This window comes from Dendrobates tinctorius, unplaced genomic scaffold (assembly GCF_039654945.1).
Source record: "Dendrobates tinctorius isolate UK_male_01 unplaced genomic scaffold, ASM3965494v1 ptg000060l, whole genome shotgun sequence".
Classification (NCBI taxonomy): Eukaryota; Metazoa; Chordata; class Amphibia; order Anura; family Dendrobatidae; genus Dendrobates; species Dendrobates tinctorius.
This window is the reverse complement of record NW_027361728.1, coordinates 31,702,417-31,719,440: the sequence shown is the minus strand read 5'-3', so window position 1 is coordinate 31,719,440 and position 17,024 is coordinate 31,702,417.

The window sequence follows — 17,024 nt, the reverse complement described above, 5'->3', positions numbered from 1 at the left end:
AGTTATTATACCAATATTTTCTGGTTCCATGCTATTTTGTGAAGGTCTATTTTTTTCACCTTTAATATAAGAGATGCCTTTTTATTTTTGGACTATCTGTTTAAATTGTCTACTCTTACAGTGGGGAAAAAAAGTATTTAGTCAGTCAGCAATAGTGAAAGTTCCACCACTTAAAAAGATGAGAGGCGTCTGTAATTTACATCATAGGTAGACCTCAGCTATGGGAGACAAACTGAGAAAAAAAATCCAGAAAATCACATTGTCTGTTTTTTTTTTTTCATTTTATTTGCATATTATGGTGGAAAATAAGTATTTGGTCAGAAACAAAATTTCATCTCAATACTTTGTGATATATCCTTTGTTGGCAATGACAGAGGTCAAACGTTTTCTGTAAGTCTTCACAAGGTTGCCACACACTGTTGTTGGTATGTTGGCCCATTCCTCCATGCAGATCTCCTCTAGAGCAGTGATGTTTTTGGCTTTTCGCTTGGCAACACGGACTTTCAACTCCCTCCAAAGGTTTTCTATAGGGTTGAGATCTGGAGACTGGCTAGGCCACTCCAGGACCTTGAAATGCTTCTTACGAAGCCACTCCTTCGTTGCCCTGGCGGTGTGCTTTGGATCATTGTCATGTTGAAAGACCCAGCCACGTTTCATCTTCAATACCCTTGCTGATGGAAGGAGGTTTGCACTCAAAATCTCACGATACATGGCCCCATTCATTCTTTCATGTACCCGGATCAGTCGTCCTGGCCCCTTTGCAGAGAAACAGCCCCAAAGCCTGATGTTTCCACCACCATGCATTACAGTAGGTATGGTGTTTGATGGATGCAACTCAGTATTCTTTTTCCTCCAAACACGACAAGTTGTGTTTCTACCAAACAGTTCCAGTTTGGTTTCATCAGACCATAGGACATTCTCCAAAAACTCCTCTGGATCATCCAAATGCTCTCTAGCAAACTTCAGACGGGCCCGGACATGTACAGGCTTAAGCAGTGGGACACGTCTGGCACTGCAGGATCTGAGTCCATGGTGGCGTAGTGTGTTACTTATGGTAGGCCTTGTTACATTGGTCCCAGCTCTCTGCAGTTCATTCACTAGGTCCCCCCGCATGGTTCTGGGATTTTTGCCCACCGTTCTTGTGATCATTCTGACCCCACGGGGTGGGATTTTGCGTGGAGCACCAGATCGAGGGAGATTATCAGTGGTCTTGTATGTCTTCCATTTTCTAATTATTGCTCCCACAGTTGATTTCTTCACTCCAAGCTGGTTGGCTATTGCAGTTTCAGTCTTCCCAGCCTGGTGCAGGGCTACAATTTTGTTTCTGGTGTCCTTTGACAGCTCTTTGGTCTTCACCATAGTGGAGTTTGGAGTCAGACTGTTTGAGGGTGTGCACAGGTGTCTTTTTATACTGATAACAAGTTTAAACAGGTGCCATTACTACAGGTAATGAGTGGAGGAAAGAGGAGACTCTTAAAGAAGAAGTTACAGGTCTGTGAGAGCCAGAAATCTTGATTGCTTGTTTCTGACCAAATACTTATTTTCCACCATAATATGCAAATAAAATGAAAAAAAAACAGACAATGTGATTTTCTTGATTTTTTTTTCTCAGTTTGTCTCCCATAGTTGAGGTCTACCTATGATGTAAATTACAGACGCCTCTCATCTTTTTAAGTGGTGGAACTTGCACTATTGCTGACTGACTAAATACTTTTTTTCCCCACTGTATATTTAACCCCTTCGCAACCCAGCCTGTTTTCACCTTTCTGACCCGGCCAATTTTTACAATTCTGACCACTGTTCCTTTGTGAGGTAATAACTATAGAAGGCTTCAACGGATACCGCTGAATCTGAGATCATTTTCTCGTGACATATTGTACTTTTTGATAGTGGTAAAATTTCTTCGATGTGACTTGCTTTTCTTTTAAAAAAATGGAAATTTGGTGAAAATTTTGCAATTTTCCAACTTTTATTTTTTATAGCCTTAAATAAGAAAGTCATATCCCACAAAATAGTTAATAAATAACATTTACCACATGTCTAAAAACTTCACCCTTCAAGGTACTCAAATCCACATCCAAGAAATGTATTAAAACTTCAGGTGCTTCACAAGAATTTTTGGAATGCTTAAAAAAATGAGTATTTAATTACTTCAGATCCAATTTGTTTTATTTTACCAAGGGTAACAGGAGAAATTGGACCCCAAAATTTGTTGTACAATTTGTCCTGAGTACGCTGATGCCCAAGATATGCAGGTAAACCATTATTTGGGTGCATGGCAGGCACTGGAAAGCCACCTAACTGAAGGACCCGGAAGGACCCCACGGTAATCTTGGAGAAGGGGGTCTCCACGGAGACCACAGGAACAATGCGATCACATCGCATTGTTCCGGTGGAAGAGCGCAGGGAGCCCCCTCCCTGTGCGATTGTTCTCTGTGTCGCTGTTAGTACTGACAGCAGCATCAGAGGGGTTAAATGTCCATGATCAATGCTAGTGCTGATTATAGGCGATGCTGCAGGGTGTCAGCTGTCACATACAGCTGACATCCGTACCCTATCACTGCTGCACTAAGCATGAGGCTGCGGTGATCATGTCGCCATACTAGTACTGCTGCTGGCAGAAATGCAGTTCCCGCAGAGCAGTACTAGTATGCATGGCCCCATCAGAAAACATTAAAAAAAATCTGTTACATTCATCTTCCCAGCGCTCTCTCGCAGCATCTTGCTTCGGTGCCAGCAGTTGCTTTATGTTTGTAAGCAGCACATGGCAGGGATGACATGTGCTGCTTGCATGTGAAGGGCAGCTGCCAAAAGGCTCACTGCTTTGCACGCTGGGACTGTGTGCATGGAGAGCAGTGAGTATTCTGGTATTGAAAGGTAACTTCAGAGAGAGAGAAGAGTCTGTGAGTATAAATTTATGACAACCTTTGACACGCTCAATGCTGGAATGAATGTGTCGCATGGATTTATGTCTTTTTACATCATTTAAGGAAATTGCTCCTAAGACCTTGTGGGGGCATCACAACACATTAGGAGACCCCAATCAGAGGACAATAAAACATCCAGACTCCTTATCTATGAACTAGTCCAATATTTATGTTTCTCCCTCTCCCATAATCATAATTCTGCTTCACGTCACTTGTCTCATCTATTGCATTTTTTCTGTGCTGTATTGTGCATAAATATGTGACTTTTCAGATTTTGTATTAGTCTATGCCTGATGAAGAGACCTGAGTAGTCTCGAAAGCTTGCAATGTGTTACCATCTTTTCAGTTAGCCATTAAAAGGTATCAACCACTGAGGACTCTCAATTCTGAATATTTTCCCTTTAGTAGCGGTACAAGTGACCGCCAGCAGCTGCAGGATGGCTCCGGCTGACACTATGCTCGCTATTAAAGCAATTAATACTGCAGAGCAGTGAGTATTCCGGCAGCTGCCCTTCAGCTTGCAAGCAGCGCATGACGACCCTGCCATGCATTGCTTTCAAGCATGAAGCAGCTGCTGGAATTGGAAAAAGATGCTACAAGGGAGTGCCAGGATGGTAAGTGTAATGGTTTGGGCTTTTTAGTTTTTTTGATGGGGCCATGCATACTAGGATAAGGATGGGGCTATGCATACCAGAACGGGGATGTGGGGCAATTATACCATGATGCTAACAAAGAGAAATGAATATTCATTGCCCTCCATGCCCATGGAATGCAGTGAATATTCATTTTTCTTTAGCAGCAGGCCCAGGAGTTAGCCACAGCAGCCGGCTCCTGCCTCTGTGACCCGCTGCTCTGCCAATGCCACTCCCCCACCTCTCCACCACAGCCAGAGCCAGAGCAGGTACATCCGGACTATAAGGCGCACTCCCCATTTTCCTCCATTTTTGGTGCAGTCTGTAGGTGAAGTCTGTAGGTGCAGTTTTTAACTAGACTGCCGGTAGCAAGCCTTGTTGCTCACTGCTAGCTCCATCCAAGATCATACTACTTGTTTTTCCTTGGTGGCATTTGGAAAATATGCTACTGGAACATAAATTTTGGGGCTGTGTGGGGTACTCCACCCCATGCTTTTTGGTTGAAATTTGTAAGTTGTTTCTGAGAAGTACTCTGTCTCATGGTCTGTACTTGAAATTTGTAAGCTGCTAATGTATAAGTACTTTACCCCATGGTCTGTGGGTGAAATTTGTAAGCTACTTCTGAGGGGGTACTGTGCCCCACATCGACTCTAGGTGAAATGTGTAAGCTGCTTCTTAGGAGGTACTCTGTCCCGTGGTCTGTGGATGAAATTTGTAAGCTGCTTCTTAGGGTGTAATGCAAAAAAGGAAGAGATTCCAGCTTCTTGTTCTGCATAAATAGTCAAAATTTATTCAAGCTTCTTGGGTAAATAGGATTCTTCTTGAATTTCCATCATGGAGAGGTGCGTTCACTCTTTCAGTGCCACAAACTTCAAATGAAGATAATTGCCTATGATGGCAAGTGATAAAGTATTTAGCCGCAGAAGAAATATTCCTATTAGAAAAATGACAAACATTAGAAATATCATTTAAATATTCATTAATGCAGACTTTCAACTTGCGTCTAGTGCACCCTATATATAACAGATGACAAGCAGAACATTGGATACAGTGAACAAAATTTTTAGATTTACAGTTGATACACTGTTTTATTTGATGGGTTTATGTGTTGTCAAAATTAACAAATATGGTACTGGGACACACAAATTTGCACATTTGGCAATGTGTAGCACCTCATTTGTAGAAACCCTTAAAATTAAGCCAAGTGGCATTACATTTCCTCAAGCTAGTGTACTTAGTTTACATGTTTTTTGATGGAAAAAATGCAAGAGCCATCCCACCACTTCACGTTGACCCTAATTGGGACAGTCATAAATCTAATATAAAAACCTTACTGTTTGTCAAGTGACATGCATGTGGATAAGGGCTGAGAAGGACTGGCCCCAGCTAGTAAACACATAGCCATGGGGAACTAAATCAATAAAATAAGGGAGACCACACCTTTATATACATATGGTGCAAACAGACTGAAAAATAACTAAGGATATGAACTGGGATATAAAGTTGTTTGCATGCAGCATGCAAGCGCACGGTCACACTGGCCACTGAACAGTAAAAAAAAAAATGTAGAAACATAATGATTGAATACCCTGAAGTAAATAGATAAACAGCAATAGTGAATGAAAATAATATATTATAATCAGTTAACATGTTTTTCATTAAAAAAAATGCAAAACTATCTACCATATGCAAACCTGAACAACCCTTTAAATTATAACATTAAGCACTGTAGCATGCCCAATGATAGCAGCTTACACGTGTACGTAATATACTCACTGTCATGACTCAGCTCTGCTTACTGGCTCCAGTGGTTACCACATGACCTCTCATTTGCAACTTTTATATTTACAGTGGTCACATGACAACTACTCAAATGGATTGAGCAGGATATGGGGGGGTTGGGCACAAGACTGAATTCTTGCCCTCAGTGCCAGAAACCTAAATACACCTTTGCTCTAAATTTAATTTGGGGGGGAAATTTTGCCATGTTATAAAATTTGCATGTCAAAAAATCCACTCATCTCTCATGGTCACTAGTAATGGCCTTAAATATATGATAAATAAAAAAGTTAAAGAGTGACTGTCATTTCAGGAGAAGTTACAGCATGGTGTAAGTGTCTGCTTTTAAATCCACACACCTTCTCTCAACTGTCCTTTTCATCTAATTTTATAAGCAACAACTGTAATCTCAAAGTGTACTATTAATTTATGAAATAAAAATTAAAACCATGGTTAATCTTTATGGTTAACCTCGCCAACACATGATGTACTAGTACATCACATTTTGAGAGATCTTTACGCAAATTATTTTTTTTTCACACCACTCACCAAAAAGTGGAATGAAACATACTCTAAAGGAAGGATGTAAATACAAATGATATCACTACAAGCATTAACCTGTTCTGCAAAAAATTAGCCCCCATTTACTGTTCTTCTGTCAACAGAAAAAAATAGTTATGGTTCTCAGAATATGATGATGCAAAAACATTTTATTTTTTTCTAGAAAATCCAGGGGAACCAGAATGTTCAGCCAACACAGAGTCATGCACTTCTTTAAAGGGAACCTGTCACCCCCCCCAGGCGTTTTTAAGTAAAAGAGCCACCTAGCGCAGCACTAATGCTGCATTCTGTCAAGGTGGCTCTTTTATTTCGCGTCCCTTACACCACAGAAATAATCATTTTTAAAATTGATCAAAAATACCTGAACTTTTACCGGGGGGCAGGTCTTTCCCCGTCTGACAGACGCCTCACATCCATCAGTCATTTCTTCCTTGAGTCTTTGCTCCTGGCACCTGCGCTGTACTATATTTTCTTGGGCATGTGCAGTTAGCGCTGCCCGTGTTCTTACATCACATCCTGGCTGTTCTATCATGCCTGCGTGGACGTGCGGCCAGAGATCCTGCCCAGCAGTCGCTTATGATTTATTCACACTGCGGGGCTGGGAATCTTGGGGGTGCACAGTAGTTCTCTGCGGCTCTCATTCCCAAGATTCTGAGCCCCGCAGTGTGAATAAATCATAAGCGACTGCGGGGTGGGATCTCTGGCCGCGCGTCCACGCAGGTGCGATAGGAACGCCAGGATGTGATGTGAGAGCACGGGCAGCGCTAACTTCGCATGCCCAAGAAAACATAGTACAGCGCAGGTGCCAGGATTTCAAAAGAAAGCTGAGAAGTTGGAGCAAAGACTCAAGGAAGAAATGACTGATGGATGTGAGGCTTCTGTGTCAGACGGGGAAAGACCTGCCCCCCGGTCAATCTTCAGGTATTTTTGACCAATTTTAAAAGCGATTATTTCTGCGATGGAAGGGAAGCTAACTAAGAGAGCAACCCTGACAGAATGCAGCATTAGTGCTGCACAAGGTGGCCCTTTTACTTAAAAATGCCTGGGGGGGTAACAGGTTCCCTTTAAGAAGATCAATGTGAAATGAGGATGGCACAAAAAGCTTGACAGATGGCAAGCCCTTCGGTGCACCAACTTGAGCTTCGACAATACGCTGTCTGACATAAGTCCCCAGACCACCCACCTCAACCCCCTTCATTAAGAATTTTGACTGGATTTTCCTCCCTTAACAAAGAAAAAAACACAAAATAAAGCATACCCTTAAGATTCTTAGTATCAGGTACATATATCACAGAAAATTCAAACCAAGTGTGACGGACTCAGCTACTGCTGAGCCCATTTTCCTTTTTAGAGTGGACCCTCTGGGCCATGGCACCCACCCACCTAGGGTGAGCTGACCTAGTGAGAACCTAGCCCCTATACAGGGAGTGTCAGGGGCAAGACCAAGGGGGTGAGCCACCACGGCAGCTGGACCAGACGGCCGGCTCAAGGAGACACTATTGAGTGTCTGACAACAGGACGGACAGGATACCAAACATAAAGCGAAGTAAAGCGAAGTCACACAGTTTCTTCCTCAAACATGGATTCACACTATATTCAGGTGCAAGGCATAACAGGGAATCAGGTGCAGGGCACAAACAGTGAAACACGGCAGGATGCGTGCAAGGGCACGCCAAATGTTCCAGGCATAACACGTGCACGAAAACATACCAGGGTCCAGAACAGGATACGTGATAGGGATCACACAAGAGTTCCTAGAAGGGATGCATGCTAGGACCCGCCAGGATCCAAGATGGGGTGCGATGGCATCGGACTCTGGACTACTGGCATCGACCGACAGGGTCCAGGCATCAGGCTGCAGACATCAGCTCCAGACATCAGGCCGCAGTCATCTGGTTCCGGACCTCTGGCAACGGTCGGCAGGTTTCGGGAATCCGGCAGGCAAGCCAAGGTTCAAGGCAGGGTGCGTGCTTGGAGCCACGCCAGGGTTCAAGGCAGGGTGCATGCTTGGAGACACGCCAGGGTTCAAGGCAGGGTGCATGCTTATAGACACACCAGGGTTCAAGGCAGGGTGTGTGTTTGGAGACACGCCAGGGTTCAAGGCAGGGTGCGCGCTTGGAGACACGCCAGGGTTCAAGGCAGGGTGTGTGCTTGGAGACATGCCAGGGTTCAAGGCAGGGTGCGTGCTTGGAGACACGCCAGGATCAGGTTCCCAGGACAGGGTTAGGGCATGTGCGTGCAAGAGGGCACGACAGGGGACATGGCAAAGCCTGCGCGTACTTTTACAGAAGCACGGGGAGGTATGTCATGGGCAGGCGAGGGCCTGCGCGTGCTTTAGAGAGCACGCAGAGCACAGTGCGGAAACAGCGTGAAGTGCAAGGGAGCACAGAGGGCACGGCTGGGGCACTGGCTAGCTCATCGGGCTGCGGAATTGACAGACGGGCAAGACTCCAGCGAACCCGGCTGAGGCATGGCAGGCGACACAGCTGTCACTGACCAACGAGCACGGCTGAGGCACAAGCAGGCGGGCACGGCTAGGGCGGGCACGGCTGAGGCACAAACAGGAGGCTAGGAAGGCCAGGCGCATGCAAAGGGCACACGAAGAAACAGAGCAAGGGAAGACAAGATGAGAAACAAGGCAGGGCTTAAGCAGAGTACAGAACCAGGAACGGAAGCATAGGCAGAGACACGTAACAAGAACAGAGCAAGAACAGAGCTAGCAGCGGAGCGTAGGCTGAAGCCCAGAGCCGGGCCAAGGGAGAACCTTGGGACTAGCCTAGAAACGTGCAAGAGAGCATAATAGGAAAGAGTCTAGCAGCGGAGCGTAGGCCGAAGCCCAGAGCCGGGCCAAGGAGAGCCTTGGGACTAGACATGGAAAAGAGCACAAAAGGAAAGAAAGGAGGGATGGTGCGTGTGCCAGGGAGCACTACAGAGCACCATAGGAGAGAGCGAGGCAGAGCAAGCAAAGACTGAGACCATAGGGAGGAGCAAGGCAGAGCTAGGCAAGGTACAAAACAAGGCATAGCGAAAACAGGCAAGGCAGAGAATAACAGAAGGATTACAAGTCCAAGCAGGACAAAGACAAACATGGCACAACGGACAAACATAAGACAAGGCACGGGACAAGAGATGGAGTACGAGCACGGAGCGTGTGCAGAGATGCACGACAGAGCAGAGTGCAAGGGCACAGAATAGAGGGAGCGCCCCACAGACCAAGCAGCCATGCAGGGACACCACACAATACTCAGGCCCTGAGCATAGGAAGGGGCAGCCTGATATAGGGCATAGCACCTCCTCTTCCAGGTCAGGACCAAGGGAGCACTTCCGGGTTCAGATCCACAGGATAACAGAGCGTAGTCACGTGATCAGAGTTCCAGACATGACGAGATGACTGCAGAATCAGTGCTGAAACCTAGACCGGTCACATGATCAGAGTTCCAGACATGACGAGATGACCACCAAACCAGACAGCGCAGGATCCCAGGAAAGGTCACATGATCAGCGTTCCAGACATGACAAGATGATTGCAGAACCAGACAGTGCCAGGATCCAGACAGGGACACCTGATCAGAGATTCTAGACATGACGAGAAGATCACAGAAGACAGAACAGAAACACAGGCATCTTGCAGCTCAGCAGACATGAGGTGAGTGTGCACACTGCTCTAGGGAACAAGCAGGATAGCAGACAAGGTATGTGCATGCACATCGCTCCAGGAGTTAGTGAGAGAAAACAGACAGGGCAGACATGGCGGACATGACGCCAAAGCCAAAAAGACCGCCCATCTGGACTGTCTTGTGTTTTAGCACTTAGTGTCATCAACATACTGCAAATTTTTGTGATTAGTTAAGACTGTTTCTCTATGGCCAGCCCCCTCCAAAAATTGCCTCCATGCCTTCAAAGCTCTCTTAACAGCCAAGAATTCCTTATCGCCTATATTATAGTTGGACTCTGCTTATGAGAATTTCCTAGAAAAAAAGCACCATGATGAATGTAACCATCCTTCTATGAAAGAACAACACCAATCCCCACAGAAGAGTTGCTTATCTCATCCACAAAAGGCAAATCAACATTAGGATGACTGAGGACATGAGCTTTAGAAAAGGCTGTCTTGAGAGCAACAAAAGCACCAACAGCCTCAGTAAACCAAGAGAAAAAATCAATACCCTTCTTGGTCATATCAGTAAGGCTAAGTGCCCACATTGCAGAAAAGCTGCAGAAATATCCGCAGCATTTCCGCAAGTCCCTGCCACGGGTAAAGCGCATGCGGAATTCGCAGGCGTTTTTCCTGCAAAACACAAGCATTTTGCAAGCGTTTTTAGCTTGCGGAATGCTTGCACTTTCCAATCTATTTGAAGCATCGCTTGGAAAGGTGATTGACAGGTTGGTCACACATGTCAATCAGAGTGCTTGACAAGTGTGACCAACTTTTTACTATTAATGCTGCTTATGCAGCATCAGTAGTCAAAGATAGGATGTTAAAAATTATAAAAAAATAAAAAATATGGTTATTCTCACCTTCCAACGGCCCCCGATTTCCTCAGCGGTGCTCCCGATACATTCCGTTCCAGGGATACCTTGCGCGAAGGACCTTTGTAACATCACGCTCGTGACACCGAGACGTCATCTCAGGTGAATTTACCAGATTGGTTTGACGGGGACCGAAGTTAGTTTTCCATCTTTTTTTATGTATGTTGCATTTTGATCTCATTCCTGCCTCATCCGGAGGAGAGCATCAACATGTGGGTTGTGTATTGTAATTGCTCCTTGAAGATCATCATTCTTGCCTTTATAATTTTAAAACGAGAATTCAAATTTATATATTTTTCCAATTATTCCATTGCCAAATGTTGTAAAAGCAAAATAGAACATTGCTCCTCAAAACTATTAATGTTAGAAACAAGTAGATAAGTGGGGTGCGGTAGTTCTTATTAATGCTGCCCTTTATGTACAGCTGAATTTAGAAATGTTAACAGATACCATAATGTACCAAGAATTAAATTCTGATCTGACTGAAAAGTTTGTAGATTTTTTAAAAAGCTCCTCCAACAGGGAGTTACTCTGGGGGAGACACCAAACACATTATTTCTTCTCTCGATGGTACAAAATGGCCAAAAGAATCTCGTTGGTTGTCATGTGAGGTTATTGGGTTATACCCTTGTATACCCCATTCATCAGCAATTGTAGCTTTAACATCCTTTTTAAAGGATCACAGTAATTATACTCCTGCCATAAATGAATTTATTTTGATGTCAACAGACTATCTTTTGTCTCATAATTATTTTTCTTTCAATAAAAAATTCTTCCTACAAAAACAGGGAGCCCCAATGGGGGCAGATTTCTCACCTGCTATTGCTAACATTTATATGGCTGTTTGGGAAGAAAAATGCATTTTTCAAACAGGTTCAGTTTTTTCATCACATATCAGGTGGTATGGTCGCTATTTTGACGACCTACTACTTATATGGGATGGATCTGAGGGGGAAGCTTATGATTTTCTGGGTTTCCTTAATGACAATGGAATTAATTTAAAATTTACTTGGAGTACACAAAAAAAATTACATCGATTTTTTTGGATATTACCCTTAGGTTTTCAGATGATGGTATTTTGATTATTCCTTTTAGGAAAGAAATGGCTACTAATTCCATCTTATATGCAAAATCATGTCATTCAAAAAATACAATTAAAAATATAAAAATATCCCTGTGGGTGAATTGTTTCACACAAAAGGAAACACTTCTTGTGAAAACACTTTTAAGAAGGAATTTTAAAAAATCAGCAATAGAGTATCAGCAAGAGGATATTCCTCATGGATGATTAATAGGGCCATTTCTGCTGTAGAAATAAAAAATAGAAAAGAGATGTTGGAAGAAAAAATCATTTTGAAATATAAAAATATTAATCCTATAACATTTGTTACCCAGTATAGCCCCCAGTTTAGGGATATTAAAAATCTTATCCTTAAAGATATACCGGTAATATACCAGGTTGAAAAATTGAGAGATATCCTACATGAAATTTGAGGTTTACAGCAAGAAGAGCCCATACCTTAGGGGATTTTCTATCGCCTAGTTTATATGTTAATCAAACAGGAATTGCTAATAAGACATTGCTACATTTTAAAGGTTATCATTAGAGTTGAGTGAAACGGGTCTGCCAAATTCAGAATCCGCCGACTTTGGCTAAATTCGGGTTTCGCCGAGCAAAACCCGACCATAGCGTGAGGTCGGCCATGATGTCGCCGACTTGACCGACAAAATCGCGTTACCCACAATGATTCCAGTGCCTTTTCTCATCCTATCATCAAGGACGCACACTGTGGGCAACGCGATTACATAAGCAGCGGCCCCCACCTTGTTACAGAAGGGCATTGAAGTGATTGGCTAGCTTTGTATGGCGTCACAGTGCCTATAAAAGGCCATGACCGCCGACCGCCATCTTACTTCTGCCGATCTTAGCATGGGGAGAGGTTGCTGCTGCTCGTTCTCAATAGGGAGAGTGTTTAGGCAGGCCAAAAAAAAATATTGCTTCTGCTGATAGCGAATGTCACTATACAACACAACAGTATAGTGTGCAGTGACAGGGGAGGATATATTTGTGTGCAGTAGCTCTGTTGGTTATTAGGCTGCCTTATAAGGCTCCCTGATAGCTGCATTGCTGTTTGCACACTGCTGTGCAGAGTGCTTTTTTAAAAGCAAAAATATTTTTATTCCTTTTTTCTGTGTAGTTACCAATCCTTAATTTTTTCACACTTTTTGTGGAGCAGCACTGTTGGTGATTAGGCTGCCTTATAAGGCTCCCTGATAGCTGCATTGCTGTTTGCACACTGCTGTGCAGAGTGCTTTTTTAAAAGCAAAAATATTTTTATTCCTTTTTTCTGCACAGTTAACAATCGTACATTTTTTCACACTTGTTTTGTGCAGCAGCTCTGTTGGTGATTAGGCTGCCGTATAAGGCTCCCTGATAGCTGCATTGCTGTTTGCACACTGCTGTGCAGACTGCTTTTTTAAAAGCAAAAATCCTTTTATTCCTTTTTTTCTGCACAGTAGATACTGAGCGTAAATTTTTTCACACACCGTATAGAGGTGTACGCTCCTCACACACTACCGTGTACCGGCTGGTATCACGGACAAATACATGCTATATGTATGTGACTCCGTAAAAAAATACACGGAGATTAACATTTTTCCATACATACACCGTATAGAGGTGTCCTATTATCAAACAGTATCGGATATCTGGTGTTCTTATTACGGTCACATCTACACAGAGTCAGCGTGTGTGTGTGACACTCCATAAATACATATACGAACATTTCCATTTCTCCATACACCGTATTGAGCAGTTTGATTCTCAAACAGTATCGGATATCTGGTGTTCTTATTACGGTCACATCTAAAAAGAGTCAGCATGTGTGTGTGTGACATTCCGTAAATACATATACAGAGATTGACAGTTTCACCAACAATGTATCCAACTGTACACCTCTCATACCGAACCGTATTTCTGCTCGTTGGATTACGATGAAATACATACTGGGTGAGCGTCTGTGACTCACAAAATATATACGGAGATTTCATTTCTTACATACACCTTACACAGCTGTACGCTACTCATACAGTACCATTTCTCTGCTGGTATTTTTGGTTGGTGGAAGAGGCCGCGGACGTGGGCATGGGGGCACAGCTAGTACTGATGGTGGTGGTGGTGGTGCATTGGCTGGTTCTGGCAAAAGCACAATAGCAGCTAAGGCTGGAGGTGTTGAGCCTGCATCATCGTCTGGCACAAGAAGGCCTTTAAGGTTCATTTTTCTGGAAGTTGGTAAACCGCTTTTAAAGCCGGAGCATCAGGAACAGGTTGTGGCTTACTTTGCTGAACTATCCTCCAGGTCTATTGCCTCCTCTTCTGAAGTTACAAAAACTCCACGCTATGACCTACCCAGTCGGCACTTCTTTTCTCGAAAAGCCATCCCTGCCCTGCGGCATTTGAAAGACTGCATTGTCCATGCACTAAAACAATCAGTGAGTGGAAAGGTGCACCTCACAACAAATGAATGGGCCAGTAGGCATGGCCAGGGCTGTTACATGTCCATCACTGCGCACTGGGTTAATGTGGTGGATGCAGGCTCCACAGGGGACAACGGCAGTGGAACAGTGCTGCCTAGCCCACGATATAGGAAACAGTTGGCTGTAGGCATTAGACACTCCTCCTCCTCCAGAAGCAAAAGCTTGTCAACAGAGCGCAGTCACATGAGCACTCCATCCACATCTGTCAGTGTTGCACACGAGGTGTCCCACTATCGAACAGCTAGTGGTAAGCGGCAGCAGGCTGTTTTAAAAATGATGTCTTTGGGCGACAGTAGACACACCGCGGAGGTACTGGCCGACTACTTGCATCGACAAACTGAGTCATGGCTGGGCAGTCTTCATCTTGAGCCAGGCAAGGTAGTCAGTGATAATTGGCGGAATTTTGTGACAGCCATAGCCCTTTCAAAACTCACACACATACCTTGCCTGGCTCACATCTTGAACCTGGTGGTGCAGTGCTTCCTAAATAATTAGCCGGAGTTAGCAGCCCTGCTCCATAAGGTGCGAAGTCTTTGCTCACACATCTATCGCTCGACCATCCACTCCAGTCATATGCAGAAGCTGCAGCAATCACTCAACCTTCCCAAGCACCGCCTAATCATAGACGTTGCTACAAGATGGAACTCCACCATGCACATAGTTGAGAGGCTGTGCAAACACAGGCAGGCTGTAATGCATTTGTGGGAGGATACATGGGCAGGCAGTTTCAGGGCAGACATGGAATTGTCGGGTGTGCAGTGGTCAAAGCTGAAAGACCTCTGTAAAGTCCTTCAGTGTTTTGAGGAACGCACACGGCTGGTAAGCTCTGATGACACCATCATAAGCATGAGCATACCACTTATGCGTCTGCTCATGCAAACTTTGATGCACATTAAGGATCAGGCATCTGCAGCTGAGGAGCAACAGGAGGAGGAGGGAAGCCTTGATGACAGTCAGCCATTGTCTGGTCAGGGAACTGGTGTGGACGAGGTGGAGGAAGAAGAGGAAGATGAGGAGGAGGATGAGGGGGATGATTATTTTGGGGAGGAGGATGATTCTCAGGGGGCAAGAGAAACTCTGGGCATGCCATGGTCAGGTACAGGGTTTGTGCGTGACTGGAGGGATGTGGATTTGCCAGAAAGTGCTCCTCCACCCACCACTGGCAGTGTAGCATTGACACCTGGAACATTGGCCCACATGTGTGACTATGACTTGCGTATTCCAAAAAGGGACCCCTGCATTGCCAAAATGTTGAGGGATGACGACTACTGATTGGCCAGCTTCCTCGATCCACGATATAAAGGCAAATTACACAACATCATGCCACAGGAGAGCCTAGAGCTAATATTGGCTAACAAGCAAGCAACTCTGGTAAACCGGTTGTTTGAGGCATTCCTAGCACACAGCAGCAGAGCTGGTTCTCCCATGAGCCGTAGTGGGCAAAATGGAAGAGGTGTTCGTGGTGCACTCAGCCGAACTGGCGTTGGAGACAGGGGTTTCCTGACCATGTTGTGGTCTGATTTCTCAAGTCCCCCGCACACGACAGCTAATACAGAATCGATTGCAAGTGACAGGAGACAGCAGTCGACAACTATGGTTACAAACTGCTTCTCCTCCCATATCGAGGTTCTCCCTCACAGGTCATTCCCCTTTGATTATTGGGCCTCAAAACTGGACACATGGCCTGAATTGGCACAATATACCTTACAGGAGCTCGCTTGCCCTGCTGGTAGTGTGCTATCTGAAAGAGTCTTCAGTGCTGCTGGATCAATCCTGACAGAAAAATGGACCCGTCTGTCGACTCAAAATGTTGTTGATCTAACCTTCATAAAAATGAACCATGCAAGGGTTTTAAAAGATTTTGTCCCACCCTCCTCTGATGACACATAGGTTGCCAGAAAACTGCCTCGCTTTTGTCCTCCTCTGTTATGATGAGTCACCGAAGGAGGAAAAAACATAATACCAGCTAAGTCCAGAAAAACCAAAGAGGTTGGCAGCTATCGGATTGCAGACCCCTGAACCTATCCACAACAACTAGCAGTAGCCGTGGGGGGTTCCTACGGTGCCCTAGACCCCTCGATCACAGCCGGAGAACTATATAGCCTAAAGACAGAAAGGGGAAAACTAAACTGCCCCAGAGCAGACCCCAAAGCAATAGGCAGCCCCCAACATATAATGACGGTGAAGCAAGATGAAAACACTAACACAGATAGAAAGATAGGTTGAGCAAATGATGGGGCCCAAACTAACTACATAGGACAGGATAGGAAAGCTGCTGTCTGCCATCCGCAAAAACCCTATCAAAATGAGCCAACCGACTGATAGGAAAAACAGGCCCTGAAGTCGCTAGGCTTCAAAAGACTATATCAGCACTCAGGTATATTCTGAAGACAGAGCAAAATATCAACAGATCAGAGACAAAGAATGGAATCCAGCTCACCCCCGGCCGGGGATGGCAGAACTCCAAAAAAACAAGGCAAAACAAAAACTAAACTGAAGAGTACAAAGCAGAGCAGAAAAACTTAGCTTTGAGATGCAGGAATCAGACTGGTCTCCAAGAATCCAGCAGGAAAATCACCAGCCAGGAAGAAAGGCGTCGGCAGCCTTATATCCAGTCCTCAATTCCAGCCACCCAGTCATCATCAAGCTGCCCAGGTGTTTGGTAATCAGTCTCACTACCTTCTTTCACTAGAGGAGGGAGTTCATCAGACCTCAATGGTGAAGGGAAAAATGAACTCACAACAGTACCTCCCCCTTGAGGAGGGGTCACCGAACCCTCATCCATGCCACCAGGGCGATCCGGGTGAGCCCGATGAAAGGCACACACCAATCTTTCGGCATGAATATCAGAGGCAGAGACCCAGGAATTATCCTCCTGACCATAACCCTTCCACTTAACCAAATACTGGAGTCTCCGTCTAGCCAGACGGGAATCCAGTATCTTCTCTACCTCATATTCCATGTTACCTTCAACCAATATAGGGTCAGGAGGTGCCACCACAGGAACTACTGGTTCAACAAACCTCTTCAACAAGGACTTATGAAACACATTATGAAT